We start from the raw sequence: 15,073 nt of genomic DNA, 5'->3' as shown, positions 1-15,073 counted from the left end.
AATAATAATAATAATAATAATAATAATAATAATAATAATAATAATAATAAGTTGTAATAGTATCATTGATAATTATATTGACTTTGTAGGATACTTGAAGAGATTACTTGAAACTACACATAGGATTCAGCTCGATTTGGCTTGACCCAAATTCGAGTCGAGTTGGAGGAAATTTTTCGAGCCGACTTCTCGAGTCGAGCTCAAAGATGTCTGTTTCGAGTCAAGTCGAGTTTCAAACTGCCGTGTCGTGACAAAACGCTGTAACTTTGGCGGAGAAGTTTTGCGAAAATGAGCCGTAAAGTTTTCATTCGAAAATGTGATCTGTATAGTGTAGAACCAGTGTATCTTGACTTTGGAAACACGTGGTTACATGTAATGGTACGTAAATGCATGTTGTGTGATTAAATTTGGTGAAAATTGATTGGTTGACCATTATTGCCTAGTTACACTGGTTCTACACGATACAGATCACATTTTCGAATGAAAACTTTACGGCTCATTTTCGCAAAACTTCTCCGCCAAAGTTACAGCGTTTTGTCACGACACGGCAGCAAAGATGCCCATCCCTAGTTTCAACAGCAGAAAATAGGATATGAATAGCCATCATTTAAACCTCTGCTACCCGTGAAGATGTTAACGAATTGAGGAACTTGGCCGAGATAATCGCTCTAGCTATTCTTTTTTTTTTTACAAAAAAAGAAAGGAACGAAATTTAAAAATTCGGTTTCATTTAAGAGTTATGGTGCGGAGTAACGGACGCACTAACTTACCATTTTATAATATTCAAGTTGTGATCCTAATGAGCACTAAAGATGCTAGTTGAGTAGCAATAAGTGCAGCAGTTGATCACTCTTTTGTGCCTCTGACTCAGAGTCAATGATCCACGGCTACATAGGACCACTCAAAATTTTGGCAATAGGCACGTTGGCCCACCTTTTAAACTTCGGGAAGGGTGGATAGGAAAACTTCTCAAGTTTTGCGAATTGCCAAATTTTAAAATTTAGTATCTTAGTATAGGGATAGTATGTGCTTCGATAAGTTTGGGTAGTCTATCTCGTTCTCTTTTATGGGTAAAAAATTGCCAAATATTCAAAAGTTGAAAGTTTTAGACCTATTTTATCCCCTTTGATGAGGGTTTATTACGTTATATTCTCGTACTGCTGAATACAGGAGTCCAACAGCTTATAGTACACAATTAATTCAGTTGAAGATAATGATAAAAAACATATGTATAAAGGATCTACCGAACATCCTTTTTAGCAAAGCGTAGAGGTCAGCAATATCATCAGAGGTCAAAGGTCACATAGCTAAAATGTCATATTTGATGTGTTAACAAGAAAGAAACTGTTACGTTTGAAATATGATTTGAGCTACCATAGAACACATGCATAAAGGTCCTTTGAATTGATGTGTAGGGGCATAGGATAGAGGTCAACAATGTCATAACAGGTCAAAGGTCATGCAGTTAAAATTTCATGTTTGATAAGTATGAAACTGTAACATTAGAAAAAATAATTTGAGCTCTCGTGGAACACATGCCCGAAAGGTCCTTTCAAGGGGTCTGTATGGTCATAGAAAAATATCAACAGTGTCATAAAAGTTCAAAGATCATGCAGTTAAAACATCATAGTTGATGTGTTAGTAAGTATGAAAGTGTGACGTTTGAAAAATGATTTGAGCTACCATAGAACACATGCATAAAGGTCCTTCGAATTGGTATGTATGGGCATAGGATAAAGGTCAACAATGTCATATAAGGTCAAGGGTCACGAAATAATAAGTTCATAGTTCATATATTGGCAAGTATGAGACGGCAATGTTTGAAAACTAATTTAGTTGGCATGGTATTTAAAACTAAGAATGTTTATTTGGAAAATGGGAAACTGTGACCTTGTGACCTTTGTGGGATTTGTTCCGCATTCAACATCTTATAGTGCAACATTAATCCAATCACAGATGTCACTAAAACATGCGGTTAATAAATATTGAAGGTTTCGTTTCAACCAAAAATGAAAATTTGGATTCATAAGGGGTCAAAGATCACGAGTTCGTTTTCGTATATTGCTGGTATGAAACTATGCGAAATGTTAAATTGAATTCTTATAATGTATGAAAGTAAGCTCTCGGCTCATTTTTCTGGACTCGGGGAAATCTTTTCTTTGTAAATAACAAGAATACTTAATTTTAGGAAGTAATTATAGAATGCGCCCTATTGTGTACAGGACATTCTAGAACGTAGTAGGTCCACGATTTTCTTTCGTCTCCTAGATTCTAAAAAAAAAAAAAAAAAAAAACATATTATTTGGGTAGCGTATTCCAATGAAAATATCGCATGTAAATGCAAAAGCTCAAGAGTCCTCCAAAAAGAGAAATTTCCTGAGAGCAACTGTACTATAGATTGTTCGTTATTTCCTGTATCCATATGCATTGAAATAGCATAAGCCATTGAAAATAAACTATTTCGAAACAATGCATTGTGTTGAGAAGTTTGAAAGAAGAACAAAGATGTCCCGTATTCTCATGAAAAATAAATATGGCTGCCTTAATATTGCCTTGATGCTTACTCAAAAAATTGAGAAGAAAATAATAATTCCACTGGAAATAAATTGCTTCCCCATATGTAGGAAGAGATTCACTCTTATTGATACCCTTTCGCGACTGAAGCATAAACATGGTCTGTTTATGTTTTAGGCTCACGTCAAATGATCAGTCTGTTTCGTTCACAAGGGTGGTTTGGTGTTACTCGAATGATGATCTGGTTGGACAGAGATAGTGAGGCAGTGGAGTGTGGAATTAAGCATAACATTAAATGAGTTAGTGAATCTCGTGTGTCTTGTGAGTGTGTAAGAAAATAAAAACTGTTGTATTTCTTATTTTTCCTGTACACATAGGCCTACGTGTTTGGAAGTGTGTGAGTGTGTGTAATTGTGTAAGTCACAATGGATACACTAACAAAGAAACAACGTACCGATTTGCTTGAGTGTTACGTTCTTAGTACAAATCGATTACAAAAACGCGGAGAAAGGCGCTTGCACAGTGGGCTGTGAAAATAAGCAATACCCAAATTCTTCGTCTTTATAAACAATTTTGGAATAACTGTTTTAGCAAGGAACATCTTTCTCAGCGACAACGAAAGGCAGGACCATCTGTAGGGATCTCTAAACGCAAAGTGGTTCGTTCTGTGCTTAGTTCACCAAGAAAATCAATCCGTCGCCGGAGTGTTGCACTCAACGTTAAAAGAAGTTCGCTGAGTAGGATATTGCGTGTGCTTGATTTTAAGGCGTACAGGATTAAGATTGTACATCTGTACATAAATTACAAGATGATGCTTTCGGTACCAGAATTTTATTCTGTAACTGGACGGTAGACAAATTAAATGAAAATACCATATTTTTATTTCAAATTATAATGTCAGATTAAGCTAAATTTTAATGGAACGGTGTGTTCGTCACATGCATGGTTCTGGGGACCCGGCCCACCGGCGGAAAGAATTAAACGCTGTGCAGATCAAAAGGGTATTATGGTGTGGTTGGGACTAACAGCAACTGGTGTAATAGGGCCATTTTTCTTCGAAGGAAACGTTAATCAAATTACATACCAAAATATGTTGCAAAAATTTTCCTGAACTTGATTGCTTAAATCTTGATCTATACAATGATATGTAGTGTCAACAGGATGGTGCTCCAACACATCGTCCAAAGCAACATTACAAATTTTAAGAGAAAGGTTTGAAAACCGTTTAATAAGTATGGGCTCTGATGTTGAGTGGCCAGCTAGAAGTCCTGATCTAACCCCATGTGACTTCTTTCTGTAAGGCTTTCTTAAGCAACAAGTTTATAAAACTCCTTCAACAATACTTGAAGAACTTCGACAATCGATACAGGGTGTCGTTGGACAGATAACTCCAGACACTCTTAAAAAAATCTTCTCAAAGACCCTTATACACAGAGTGAACTTATGTTTAGCACATCACGGAGGTCACGTGGAATAAACTGCAAACTACTAAAAACATTTACAGTTTACAAGGACGTCAGTATTTGTTGTATAGGTAAAACAATATTTCTGTGTAGTGAATAGTTATTAATATGTTTCAATTAAAAAAACAAAACATTTCGAATGCAGTTTTGGAAAGCTAAGTAATTATTTTCTATTCATTGGTTTAAACATCACAGAAACAGATACATACCATTGTGTTCAGTACCTGAATTACAAAATTTGGCTTCTTCATTTTATGGCAATATTGACCTTTTCATTATGCTCATGTGCACCCCTTTGAAAGACATTTTTGCATGTGTTCTATGGAAGCTCAAATCCTTATTTCCAACTTCATAGCTTCATACTTGCTAACACAACAAGTATGACATTTTAACTGCGTGATCTTTGACCTGTTATGACATTCCTGACTTTTTTTCAATGCCCAAACATACCAATTGAAAGACCCTTTCTGCATGTGCCCTGTGGCAACTCAAATCCTTATTTCAAACATCGCAGTTTCATATTTGCTAACATATCGAACATAAAATTTTAACTGCATGACCTTTGATCTTTTATATTGTTGACCCCACACACACCAATTGGAAGGACTTTTCTGCATGTGTCCTGTGGCAACTAAATCCTTATTTCCAACATCGCAGTTTCATACTTTTTAACACACCAAACACGAAATTTTAACTGCGTGACCTTTGACGACATTGTTGATCTTTCTCCTGTGCCCTACACACTCCTTTGGAAGGACCTTTATGCATGGGTTCTATGGTAGCTCAAATCATTTTTCAAACGTAGCAGTTTCATACTTGCTAACACATCAAACAGAAATTTTAACTATGTGACCTTTGACCTTTAAGGACATTGTTGATCTTTCTCCTATGCCCATACACACTCCTTTGGAAGGACCTTTATGCATGGGTTCTATGGCACCTCAAATCATTATTTTCAATGTCACAGTTTTTTTACTTGTTAACACATCAAATATGACATTTTAGCAACGTGACCTTTGACCTCTGATGATATTGCTTTGCTAAAAAGGATGTTCGGTAGATCCTTTATACATGGTTTTTTAACATTATCTTCAACTGAATTAATTGTGTACTATAAGCTGTTGAAAAGGGAGCTTTTTCCTCATGGGTCACAGATGACGTGCTAGAGGTTACCGGGTGACGATTGCCTGCATTTCTCGTTATCACATTGTTTCGGATCAGAATTTATGTCGATATACCAATTTTTGCTACCGGAGATGGATATTCAAAAAAAAAAAAAAAAAAAAATGGCATGTGAAAGTACTATTTAACATTGAAATCCCATAAGGAAAAAATTGCATTTTGACCTTTCACCCCGTAACTCCGCAGACTATATCATCTGTGATCTCCTTTTGCTATCCAACAAATCTTCTGACCTTCCTCTAAATTGCCTTCAAATTTTACAGTTCTAGCTTTTACGAGTACTGAGTACTATGAAATTAAAATTTACACACGAATTATGGGACAGTATATATAGAGTGAGCCACGGGAAATGGGGCACTTGAAAGTGGTAATACTGCAAAACTGAAGCGCATGGGGCGCTAGTTGCCATGTCGTCTACATCATAGAGCAGAGGTCTGCCGTTTAGTTTATCATGAGTCATTGGGCAGTGTACGTGCGTGTTCAAGTTGTGGAAGCCTTTGTTCGCAAGAAGAGTATATTGCTGTTCAGCGGGAGCTATGGCAGGGGCAGGACCGGCATTTAAGAGTCAAACAAGAAAGCAATCACCAGGTGGATGAAACAGTGCCGCAACGACACTGATGGCACACCAAATGACAACTTTAGGGCTGTACGTGTGAGTCTCGTGGAGAATTTGAGGATTTGTGCCCGACCAGTAACGAAAATTCTGTTTATTGATACATCCATTCAGGTGGAAATCCGCCTAATCAGACATCATAAGTTTGTTCAGCAAGTCTTCACCACGATTCAATTTTTCTACAAACAATCCTGTGGATTGTTTACACAAAGGATTTTTGTCAATCAGTCGTAATTGTTGCACAGTCTGTATCTCATATGGATGATAGTGTAGGTCTTCTTTTAAAATGCGACGCAATGATGTCTGCGACATGTGCTGTGTTCTTGCATGGCGACAAGCTAATCTTTGCGGACTTCGCTGCAAATCCTGGCACGATCGATGTTTTCTGGTGTACGAACTTGTCCTTGAAAGTTCTTCATACTTCTTGTCGACGACAGAACCAGTTTCTTTCCACTGTTTCGCCCACCTAGTAATTGCTTTCCTATTTGACACACTAAAATGCCGGTCCTGCCCAAGTCGCAGCTCTCGCTGAACAGCAATTATACTCTTCTCGTGAACAAAGGCTTCCTCCACCGTTTGAACACGCATGTGCGCTGGCCAACGACTCATTGTAAACTAAATAGCAGACCTCTGTGATGTAGGCAGCATAGCAACTAGCGCCATCACCCACTTCAGTTTGGCAGTGTTGCCATTTTCAAGTATCACATTTCCCTTGGCTCATCTTATATATTCCATAAAATTCTGAAGGGGAACACATCAGCACTAAATTGACTTTAAACACCAAAATTTTCTCTATTCGAAAACTTTGAAATGAATTTCTTGCTACGCCACTGACTCGACTTTCTTCTTTCTCTTCTTTTCCCTCAATTTTTGCATCCAACTGACAAATAAAACATTTCAATCTTATGGAATAACACACAATGAAAATAGCTGTACTTTAATAAAAATACGACATCAAAATTATACACAATTAAAAAGATATAAAATTTGTTTTCAAAATGTATGTACACAACAAAAGTGCTCATATTTAGACATTGATCTAAAATACATTTTCTTCATCTGTCAGTTACTAATGATACGTTTCTTGTGTTGCACGCCTATCTTTAGCCAATGGACAGGACGAATTCTGAAAGAGAAAAATAAAATATTGAAGAAATCGTAATTGTAAGTGATAATGTACAGTGAGCCAAATAATTACCATACTTCCGCCATCCTTAACTGCTATAATTCCGAAAGATAGGCTACAGTACTTTTACTGGTATTATAAACGCCTGCAAAGATGCAACCCAAGATGGAATCCAAAATCGACTCCTGACAATTGAAACCGAACACAAACATGAGGACAAACTTCGGGATGTGATTCCTGAAATCAAAACAAGAGAAAAGATTCTCTTGTAGTTTCTCGATTTCAGCTTTGGTTTCAACATACAGGGCTGCCAACTTGAAATCAAAAATCGACTCCTGACAATTGAAACCGAACACAAACATGAGGACAAACTTCGGAAAGTGATTCCTGAGGTCAAAACAAGAGAAAAGATTCTCTTGTAGTTTCTCGATTTCAGCTTTGGTTTCAACATACAGGGCTGCCAACTTGAAATCAAAAATCGACTCCTGACAATTGAAACCGAACACAAACATGAGGACAAACTTCGGAAAGTGATTCCTGAGGTCAAAACAAGAGAAAAGATTCTCTTGTAGTTTCTCGATTTCAGCTTTGGTTTCAACATACAGGGCTGCCAACTTGAAATCAAAAATCGACTCCTGACAATTGAAACCGAACACAAACATGAGGACACACTTCGGGATGTGATTTCTGAAACCAAAGCAAGAGAAAAGATTCTCTTGTAGTTTCTCGATTTCAGCTTCGGTTTCAACATACAGGGCTGCCAACTTGAAATCAAAAATCGACTCCTGACAATTGAAACCGAACACAAACATGAGGACAAACTTCGGAAAGTGATTCCTGAGGTCAAAACAAGAGAAAAGATTCTCTTGTAGTTTCTCGATTTCAGCTTCGGTTTCAACATACAGGGCTGCTAACTTGAAATCAAAAATCGACTTCAAAAACTAGTGCACTGTAAAAAAAAAAAAAAAAAAAAAAAAAAAAAAAAAAAAAAAAAAAAAACAATATTGACTCTCTGACTAGCTTTGCTACAGATTCCATGGTCAAGCTTATGCTCGTGTTCATGCTCATGCTCATGTGAAAGCGTTGGGGTCCGGTTTGAAATCTCCTTTGCCATCTGTCCGTAATGCAGACTAACACCTGGGCCTAAGTAGGTGCAGAAAATCTAATTACGAATGTACGAGTAATATCCTCGTGCAATAGTAAAGACGGCAGGTTCTTTCCATTTACTTGGCTTTCTTCCTGGTGTAGAAGCTATTGCCTAAATGAAAGCAGGAGTGAATTTAGCCACAATGACTCGAATATAACGGTCGTTTCAGTTTGTTACTTCGCTCCATGTAAGGAATACAAGTTACTTTTACTATATAGCCTACTGTAGTATGTTGTAATTGGTTCCGCCCTAACGTAAAACCCACCAGTACATAAACTGATCTGCGGTTTCTATCTTGTTTCACTCCCGGCTTCCGTCCTTGCATATTGTCTTTTTCTGGAGATTCCTTTACGAAGGTCTCTTTTTGATGTTTGGCCTGGTATATTTCCAGGTGGCTACACTGTGTTCTCTGCTTCATATGTTGCATACACTCATTAGCGAATACTTAGATGCCTAGTAATATGATAGAGCAACTCACATTATGCTTTATTTTTTGTTTAATTATGCTTTGTATCTTTCCAAATTATGCTTTATTGTTAATTTCAACCATTGTTTTATATTAATCGTGTATAATGTATAATATTTACTTTACATTAAATATTCTAAATATATTGATCTCTTTATTAATATTTTATGCTACCAGTTTCTTTTATACAGGGGTGTAGCCAGCAGGTTTCTGTAGGGGGGGCCCGTCGTTTTTGAGGGGGGCCAGCTAAAATGTACAAAGCCAAAAAATGTATTGCTGCTAGTCTGAAAAACTAAAAACACTATTTTAGCTTCTTCTTCTTCTTCTTCTTATTATTATTATTATTATTATTATTATTATTATTATTATTATTATTATTATTATTATTATTATTATTATTATCCATAAATTATATTTAAGATAGTTTTTATTATGCTTAATCCAGAACTACTGCCCGGGACCAAACGCTATACCTTTGTGCATAACTATAAAGGTAACCAAGAAAGTTCTGTCCCTTTTCGTGGAGGTCTGTGTTCAATTGGACCTCACATCGTGAGTTGAATGCGAGTGGAGATAAGGCGAAAGTCAGTTGTTGTTGTAGGTATATCCAACATACTACCTGGTTGTGGCAATTCAGACACACCGTGAACTTGCATAAAGACAGAGGGAACATGGGACTTCCACAGAGCGTCATATGAGCATGTATGCTGAACGAGTTCAAATGGAGGTCAAACGCCGCTGTAGCGGGACAGAAGATATGCCAGGCCTTTGGTGAGGGTGTCGTGATGACGCAGACATTGCAGCGATGGTTTAACAAGTTTAAGGACGATGACGAAACACCCGAAAACACCACGTGCCAGAAGACCAACACATGTACAAAGAAGAACTGGGGCTACAATTCAGTGTGTGGAGAAACCATTAAGCAGCACATCCATCAACTTGTGAAGCACTACAAGTTGGGTCGATGGGTCTCTCATATTTTGACTCCGGGTCAGAAGGCAACGCTGCAGTCGCCTGTGTTTATTTACTGTTTCGGAGCCATTTCTGGACTGAGCGTTAACATGTGATAAAAAGTGTGTCCTATACGAAGCTCCACGGCGTCGTCATCATTGGTTAGTGTCCCATGAACCGATTTCAAAACAGCCGAAACCAGCACTGTACCAGAAGAAGGTCCTTCTGTGTGTTTGGTACATCGTGCATCGGGAACTGCTACCAGCTGGTCAGAGTATCAATGCAACTGTGTAATGTCAGCAGTTGAGCTGTGCTCAACAAAAACTCAAAACTCTGGAGCCATCACTTCTGAATTGCAAATGTGTCCTCGTTTACGGGACAACGCTAAGTCCCTCGTGGCTAGGATGACTCAGGACACCATTTTTCGCCTTGGATGGGAAACAATATTGCAACCACTATATTCTCAGCGTATTGCACCGTCCGATTATCATCTGTTCCATTCTTTGGACAATCACATTAGAGGACGCCATTTCAAATTTCTAGTAAAAGTCCAAAATGCACCTGATACTTTCTTCGTTTCACGGCCCACCACGTTCTACCGCGATGAATTCCATGGCCTTCCAGAACGTTTTCAGAAGGTCGTCGATGCTGATGGGGACTATTTTTCATCTTCCAGGTTAGGTGACATATCGATGTTCGAAGGCGGTGTGTGAAAAAGCAACAACACGTTTCTTGGTTACCTTTATATTTAAATTTAAGACATTGTATACAGAACCTATCTACATAAGATTGATTTTCTTTGAAATTTCACTTAATTTCTTTACGGTTTCCTGACAAATATACTTATTTATTATTCGTGACTAAAAAAACATAATTATTTTATTACACTGACGAGGAAACGGTCTTAAGTGTAAACAACCGATTTGGCTGGGGTCCGGATATGGGTTACGGGAGACCAAAGTAGGAGACACGTATTTTGGCGTTTGGGCCCATACGCAGAAATTTCCGAAATTCGGGACCCCAAAGTGGCCTACATGCTATAACTAGGAAGCGAATGACGTTACTTGTACACAACCGATTTGGCTGGGGTCCGGATATGTATTACAGGAGACCAAGGTAGGAGGCACGTATTATGGCGTTTGGGCCCATACGCAGAAATTTCTGAAATACGGGGCCCCAAAGTGGCCCTACATGCTATAACTAGGAAGCGAATGACGTTACTTGTACACAACCGATTTGGCTGTGGTCCAGATATGTGTTACGGAAGACCAAAGTAGGAGACACGTAGTTTGGCGTTTGGGCCCATACATGAAATTTCCAAAATACGGGGCCCCAAAATGGCCCTACATGCTATAACTAGGAAGCGAATGACGTTACTTGTACACAACCGATTTGGCTGGGGTCCGGATATGTGTTACGGAAGACACAAGTAGGAGACACGTATTTTGGCTTTTCGGCCCATACGCAGAAATTTCCGAAATACGGGGCCTCAAAGTGGCCCTACATTCCATAACTAGGAAGCGAATGACGTTACTGGTACAGAATGTTGGCTTGGGTTGGAATGTTATAATATATCCAAAAGTATGAGACTTGTGTTTGTTGTTAGGTCCCACAAAAAGAAATGTCGAATGTACAGGGTCCGATATTGCTAGATTTTTAATAACGCCATGAAGTTGGCGTATGTGGTACCCATGCAATTCTGAACAGATGTTCAGCTGGCACAAGCCGTCGAGGGGGATCTGCTGACCACGAGGGTGTCAACGGAGCGAAAGAATGTTTGCGTTTTTCGCTTGTATTTCTAACTTCATGGCCTTATTGAAAATCTAGCAATATCGGACCCTGTACATTCGACATTCCTTTTTGTGGGACCTAACAACAAACACAAGTCCCATACTTTTGGATATATTATAACATATTCCAACCCAAGCCAACATTCTGTGCCAGTAACGTCATTCGCTTCCTAATTATGGAATGTAGGGCCACTTTGAGGCCCCGTATTTCGGAAATTTCTGCGTATGCGCCCAAACGCCAAATTACGTGTCTCCTACCTTGGTCTCCCGTAACACACATCCGGACCCCAGCCAAATTGGTTGTGTACAAGTAACGTCATTCGCTTCCTAGTTATAGCATGTAGGGCCACTTTGGGGCACCGTATTTCGGAAATTTCTGCGTATGGGCCCTAACGCCAAAATACGTGTCTCCTACTTTGGTCTTCCGTAACACATATCCGGACCCTAGCCAAATCGGTTGTGTACAAGTTACGTCATTCGTTTTTTAGTTATAGCATGTAGGGCCACTTTGGGGCCCCGTATTTCGGAAATTTCTGCGTATGGGCCCAAAAGCCAAAATACGTGTCTCCTACTTTGGTCTCGCGTAACACATATCCCGACCCCAGCCAAATCGGTTGTTTACATTTAAGACTGTTTCCTCGTGAGTAGAAATAAAAGAGAGAGCGAATGAAACCCAAATTGAATAAAAGCATTGTTTCTCACCAAATTTTCCATCCTCTATGTCTTTTAAAATACTTGTTAAAGCATATAAAAATACACTGTACTTACAAATCAGTTTAGTACTTTGTTTTATGGCTGTATTTGTAGTACCTTATTAAAACGTTTGTCTTCAAACTGTCAAATATAAATCGCAGTAAATTGTGTAATCTGCTGTCACAAAAAGTATTCTATTTTTCGATCGGTATAAGGAAGAGATACTATACTATTTTTCGATCGGTATGGAAAAACAATATTTCTCCATACTATTTTACCATAAATTATTAATTGTCAATAAACTTTGTTACTTTTAAATGAATGAAGCGAGATAATTTTACTATGATGTTTTAAAAGTTGGTCATTTGGGGGGGCCCGGCCCCGATGGGCCCCCCCCTTGGCTACACCCCTGCTTTTATATCTAATGAATTTTCTACTTAATGCACTGTAAAGAGATATGCTTTACTACGTGCCTTTGGCGTGGAAGACCCGGGTTCGATTCCCGGCGAGAGCTCTTGTAGCTCGGATTCCACGTTAATCAGTAGGTCCCATCTCATATAGTCTCTCTACTGAAGGGGACGTTAAACTCAAAATAAACTCGAGTCAGTTTTTTTTTTAAACACTACATTTGTATGCGCCTTAGAGGTGCACATGCAGTGTATGCAGAAAGAGAAAATAAAAGATGCCACCAAAAAGTACAGAAAGTCCTTAAGTTCAAGAGGTACACATAACAATAGAAATAAAAACAAGCTTTTCATTGTTGCATTGTTATGTTCTCAAAGATCTTGCATTGTAAATATTGGTTTTTAAAATATTAACACAGTATGTTAAGCTTGCAATTAAACAGAATTTTCCAAGAATTGTTCTAATATAATTTTCCAAAATGTGTGCTATTTTAAATTATGCTTTATGCTTTATTTTATAAAATTATGCTTTATTATGCTTTTAAAATTAGTTTCTTCTAGACCCTTAGACAACCACAACCATATTCAAGGTACCAACCATATGTGTAAATTGCCGTTATGCTTTTTATGCTTTTGGGTTGCCCTTATGTAGAGACCTGCACGGGCCGAATTTTTCGGCCCGAGCCCAATCCAGCCCGAATGCGCCGGGCCCGAAAAGTTTTGGAGATTTTCGGCCCGAGCCCGTAAATTTTTGGAGATTTTCGACCCGAGCCCGGCCCGATGAGTTTTAAAAGTTTTTGGCCCGACCCCGGCCCGATAATTTTTTAAAAAAATTAGCTCGAGCCCCAATCTTTTTCAAAATTTAGTAATAAACGACCTAACCATCAGAAACATTTTCTAAACTCTGGTTCACAACCTGACGCTTGCCTCCCGAATGGTACCATTGCTTCCTAGAACTTTGCCTATCATCGAGAGAACAAAAACTCCATTTCCTGTAACAAAAATCTAACTTAATTGATTTTTAGCATAAAGTGAAGATGGCAATATTGTTTAGCGACAGGCAAAACTTTCCCACTCCTTCTTGTCATATTTTGGGTTCAGTGAAGGTCAAGGTCAGAGCTCAATTTACCGCGCAATGCCTGCAATCCTCTATAGTGAAAGTGAAGCCGCTAAGCAACACAAACTGTAAATAGCTATTGCATTCTTTGTAACATTTTTCACGGGCACACTTCTTCAACGTTTGGCTTTATTCCAATTATCGTTTAACGAAAGTCAATAATTATTAGAGAATTGCAATTAATCGCCCCAGCCCAGCCCGACCTGAACAGAAATCAATGTCGGCCTGCCCAAGCCTGGCCAGGCCCAAAGAAATAACAGAGTCGGTCCGCCCAAGCCCGGCCCGTGCAGGTCTCTACCCTAATGATAGTGCAATATGCAAACCAAACTCGATATACCAGGATGGCAGCACTGACAACCTGATGGGATTACTTATTCTCCCCTAATCCCCAGCGCATTGCTACATTTTATTTTCTGACAAGTAAGTTTTCTGGTAATGTTTCATTTCTGATTTATGGTAAAGTATTCCGTGTATTCCCATTGAATGGCATTGCTTTTTGGAGTCAAAGTTGGATACTGTCTATCCCAAACAAAGCTGAATTCGAGAAACTGCAATACGGCTTTTTCTCTTGTTTTGATCTCAGAAATCACCTCCCGAAGTTTGTCCACATGTTTGTGTTCAGTTTCAATTGTTTGTGTTTAGTTTCAATTGTTAGGAATCGATTTTAGATTCCAAGTTGGCAACCCTGTATCTCGAAACTGAAGCTGAATTCTGGAAACTGCAATCGGACTTTTTCTCTTGTTTTGGTCTCAGGAATCACCTCCGGAAGTTTGTCCACATATTTGTGTTCAGTTCCAATTGTCAGGAGTCGATTTTGGATTCCAAGTTGGCAACCCTATATCTCGAATCTGTAACTGAATTCAAGAAACTGGAAGGGGACTTTTTTTTCTCTTGTTTCGATCTCAGGAATCACCTCCGGAAGTTTGTCCACATGTTTGTATTCAGTTCCAATTGTCAGGAGTCCATTTTAGATTCAAGGTTGGTAACCTTGAATCTATAAACCGAAGCTGAAATCGATAAACTGCAAGAGAACTTTTTCTCTTGTTTTGATCTCCTTTTCTTTACACTCGCTATATCAGACATTATAACTCGTTGTGTGTATACTATTTCACTACTTAATTACTGCATATGGGAAGAAAGAAAAGACACTGATTATATATGAGTTAGAAAATAGTTTACATAAACTGAAAAATATCAAATCTGGAACAATTGAAAGAAATAAGTTTTTCCTTTCATGGTTCTACTCCCATTCTCTCTCATTCTCGCCATTTCAACATCTTTTTCCTTCTCCCCAGGAGAAGATCTTGCTTATCACACAAAGTATGGGTTGAAATTGAAACTGAAGATCGTTAAAAGTTTTGAACCTCCTGGAATTCAAACCAGGGTCTTCTGGGTGAAAATCCCATGCAGTAACCACTTACCCACGCTAATCTGTTCCTTGGATTGGAGCTCCCCTCAGAGCTCCAGGGAGGCAGTGTTCCTCCCCCCCAATAAACATGTCTGAAAGAAACACTGTTCTCAACCATTACGTCTTTGTCATCCGTCATCCAACTTGCAATGGACAATTTGTCTGTGAATGGACTTCTTGAGCAGGCAGTAGCAAATTC

At 38.6% G+C, this 15,073-nt stretch overlaps 1 protein-coding gene across 1 annotated transcript in view; it reads right to left on the bottom strand.

Annotated features, from left to right (window-relative positions):
- Positions 1-6,695: 6,695 nt before the first annotated feature.
- LOC145680287 (uncharacterized) overlaps positions 6,696-15,073 on the bottom strand; it is an 83,688-nt gene continuing 75,310 nt past the window's right edge. Inside the window, exon 6 of the mRNA XM_081750646.1 lies at positions 6,696-6,898. The gene's annotated coding sequence lies outside the window, so the exon portion shown is untranslated. The remainder of the gene's footprint in view (positions 6,899-15,073) is intronic.

The sequence above is a fragment of the Thermobia domestica genome, chromosome 3 (assembly GCF_964235325.1).
Source record: "Thermobia domestica chromosome 3, izTheDome1.hap1.1, whole genome shotgun sequence".
NCBI classification, from domain to species: Eukaryota; Metazoa; Arthropoda; class Insecta; order Zygentoma; family Lepismatidae; genus Thermobia; species Thermobia domestica.
Note: the sequence above shows the minus strand (reverse complement) of the source record. Positions and strands in the feature narration are given on the sequence as shown.